The following is a 4412-nucleotide window of genomic DNA, read 5'->3' on the forward strand; positions in this document are numbered from 1 at the left end:
TAGAGTCATGAGAGGTTAGGGAAGTTGTCTAAGGCACGAGCTAACAAATGGTAGGTGTGAGATTTGAACACTGATCTGCCTAATGCATATTTGCATACTTAATTACTACACTATAGGTTCTATGGATTTGTTCAAATATAATACATATATAAAGTTAGATTTTACTTGATGAATCACAGGGTTTAGATCCAGAACAAAGTAGTTTTGATAAACATGCAAAGTCAGGGTTTTTTAACCTCAGGACTACTGACATTTTGGCCTGGATAATTTGTTGTTGTAGGGCACTGCTGTGTGTGTTATAGGATGTTTTGCAGCATTTCCTCCTCCCTCAGGCATGACAACCCAAAATAGCTCTGTCCCTGGCTGGGTAGCTCAGTTGGTTAGAGCATCATCCCAATGCACCAAGGTTACAGGTTTGATCCTTAGGAAGGGCACATACAAGAATGAACCAATAAATTTGTAAATGAGTGGAACAACAAATCAGTGTTTCTATGTCTGTCTGTCTGTCTCTCTCTCCCTTCCTCTCTCTCTCTCTAAAGAAAATCAATAAATAAAAAATTTAAAATATCTCCAGACATTGATTAATTCCGCCAGAGAATAAAATCACCCCTGGTTGAAAATCATGAATTATTGAATATATGAATGAACAAATGAAAGAATGTCTTCTTCTCATGGTCTACATTAGCAGTGCACATAAAACAGTATAATTTAATATAAATACTTTTCTATCCTTTTTTCCTTTATTTTTTTGCCTGGAGCATTGTTTGCAATGCCATCGATTTATAAGTGTTTTTCTTTCTCAGATTCACTACTTCACACACTATGACTTTTTTTTTTTTTATCCTCGCCCAAGGACATGTTTATTGATTTTAGAGAGAGAGGAAAGGAGAGAAAAACATGTACATGAGAGAGAATCATCGGCCAACTGCCTCCCATAAGCACCCCGACCAGAAAATGAACCTGCAACCTAGGTATGTACCCTGACCAGGAATCCAACCAGCAACTCCAACCAAGTGAGCCACCTGGCCACGGCCGCACACTATAACTCTTAAACAACATTTGAATGTGGTTCTGATGAACTCTAACCATAATGATATGCTTCAGTGACTGACTGTATCATTCTTAAAAACACTGCTTTAAATATCCCAAGGGGATTAAGGAATGCATTGGAGTCTATGGAATAGAGAAGCATGGAGAACAGAAAGTAATTTTGTCATGTCACTGAATAATATTTTTCTGGCTTTTCACATTCATTGTGGCCAGTGATATTTCCATTATTTTATTTATTTTTAAATTTCCATTATTTTAAACCTATATAGCACAGCTTTAAGCCATTATCCATGTGGCAACTGGACACAGTTCCTGAAGTTTCAATAGAAAGTATCAATATAAGTATTATTAAACACTAGAAGTTTCTTTTTAAAATATAAAGAATTCTATATTTAAGAGTAATTTTCTTTAAAAGCAAAGAGAAACTCAATTCTGACTTCATGATTGAGACACACTTCAAATAACATTAAAGATCCTTTGTTTTTTACTATTAAGTGCTATACCAAAATTGTAGTCATTATTTAAATAACTCTAAATTCTCCCATAACTTGTAAATTCAAGAAATCAAATGGGCACTGAATTAAACTTGTGTGTGTGTGTTTTTTTTAAAGAAACAAAAAAATATCTGAGGATTCTCTTCTGAATAGTTTTTCCTTAAACATGTATAGAAAATAAAGCAAACATGAGGGTTTCTGAAATCAAGAAAAATAACATGTGGTCAAACAAAGCCCCTTCTTTGGTTCACACAACATGTCAGTCTTCATCTTTGGGTCTCAGGTCTTCATCTCTCCTGCCATACTTATTTTTTATATTGCAACTCTGTAATTTCTACCACTCCAGCTACGTGAATATTTTCATTGCTCTCCTGTAAAGTCAATAATAAGGTTCTGGATAAGGAATCATGCACTTGTATTTTAGATGCATATAACTGCTAAAATCCAGAATATACAGAGAATTCATATCAATCTTTAAAAGAAAGCGAATCATCCAATAGAAATGTGCAAACTATTTGAAGAGTCAACTTATAGAAGGAAAAATGAATGGCTAACAAACATGCAAATCTGTTCAACGAGTGCTATGCAAATAGAAATGATAAATGTATGCCATTTCCTGTTGCTGGTGGAATCTAATTTACAATCTATCTAATATAATAATAGAGGAATATGCAAATTAGTCAGGATGCCACAATGTCACGACCAATCTATAAGCAGCGGAGAGCTACAGGAGGGTGGGGCAGCAAGTTATGAGTGGTGGAGAGCTACCAGCGGCGGTGGGTGGGGTGGCCAGCTAAGGCAAGCAGCAGCGAGCTACTCAAGCATGGATTCATGCGCAGGGCTACTACTATATATGTAAAAGGCTAATATGCTAAGTGTCCGAACATTTGACCAGTCGCTATGACATGCACTGACCACCAGGGGGCAGACGCTCAATGCAGGAGCTGCCATGACGTGCACTGGTCATTTACAGAGAAACGGCACTGTGGATCTAGCACCCACAAAGGAACACTTGGCTTCCCCCAAGTGGGACACAGACCCCACCAGCACCCTGGAGCGATAGCCGACCAAAGCACGGCTGACGCTGCTAAGACCCCATGGTGCAAAATGTGGCCCACAGGCCAGCCCAGACTGGAAATGGTAGCTGTGGGCACCAGGTAATGATGTCACGTAGCAATGCCCAGCTTTCTCTCCCTAGTGACAGGCCATTTAACAATAAACGGCACCACCGACCTGGTGCCCACAAAGCAACACTCAGCTTTCCCCAAGTGGGACACAGACTCTGCTACCACCTGAGAGCGACATGCCACCAAATCACAGCCGATGCTGCCAAGACACCATGGTGCAAAATGAGGCCCAAAGTCCAGCCCAGCCCAGAAACAGTAGCTGTGGGCACTGGGTAATGACATCACATAGCAACGCCTGGTTTCCTCTCCCTGGCAACTAACCTCCTTGGAGTTTCTTCAGCCCAAAAACACGACTTGCTTTATAGCCAGGTGCACAGACTTTAACCAAATGTCTGTGAAACCTTTTCCCGTGCCTCATCTCATTTGATCCTCACAGAAGTCCTGGACTAGGTATATAGGAGAAATCCAGATTCAGATTCATATTCCTCCCCAGATTCCCTAGAGGGGCTAACTGAGTCGCCAGAGCTAGACCCATGGCGCCTTTTCTCAAATCCTTGTTTCTCTGAGCTAGATACACTACCTTTCCTTCCCAGCCTTTTGGAGTGGGATCTATGTCTATGTTTCGCAGTTCCCCTCAAGCCCTCAGAACCATGCTCCTCTCCCTCACTGCCACTTGCTAAATCAGAAAACAGGTCTAATTAAGCAAGTTTATTCTATATATATAAAAGGCTAAGTTGACTCGAGCATGCACGATATATATAAAGCTCTTGCTGGTGCCAATCACACACATGTGTTTTGATCTGTCATTGTCGATCATGAATTTGGTTGACACTTTTATTATACAGAAAGGGCAAATAGCGATATTAAAATATTTCCTCTAATTAATTTCCTTTCAATGTGCATGAAGTCGTTCACTGGGCCTCTAGTATATAATAAAGATATGAATTCTCTAATGAGTCAGCAATTCTACTTTTAGGTATTGGCAAATGGGTTTATAAGGAAAACTATAAAGAATGTTCTTTTAGCATTGTTCACAATAGTGAAAAACTGGCAACAACCTAATGTTCATTCATTCCTCATCTCATAACCCTACTGATTGTTTTGTTGCTATTCAAATCAGAAATACTTTTAACAGATTACTTCTCTATTCAAAAACCACTTTAAATTGTTGTTCTTATTTTGTAGGTTCAAAATTCTATTTAACTTATTCATAAGCAAAGTTAATGCTTCTATTGACTCACTGGGGAACTAAAGATAATAAAAGAATAATGCTCTTTAATATCTGACTTCAGCTATAATAGAATATATAGTATAATATCTCAGAAAACATCTGTTTAATCTTTAGTGAAGCATTGGAAGTATGTGTACATAATTTTGCATTTGTTATCTCAAATTGTGTCAATCACTAATATCCATTATTATGCTAATTCTAGAAGATATACTGTAATACATGTTATCATGAATTACTAATATTGTGTTTCTTATCAATAATTTCATCAAATAATGTAAAAGACAGAGATGCATATCTATTTGTATTTCTACATGCTATTCACAAATGTTCTTCAAAAACTCTTGAAAATTAAAAATATTCACACATAGCTTTGTAATTTCAAGTGTTAATAAGTAGAATTTTAGTTATATCCTATACATTCTTGAGTTCTTCCATATTTTCTTTTTGTTTGCTTAACAGAACTATTAATTTTAAGAAAACCAAACTCATTTTTATATTTTTGTTGATTTC

The sequence above is a fragment of the Myotis davidii genome, unplaced genomic scaffold, assembly GCF_000327345.1.
Source record: "Myotis davidii unplaced genomic scaffold, ASM32734v1 scaffold218, whole genome shotgun sequence".
NCBI lineage: Eukaryota > Metazoa > Chordata > Mammalia > Chiroptera > Vespertilionidae > Myotis > Myotis davidii.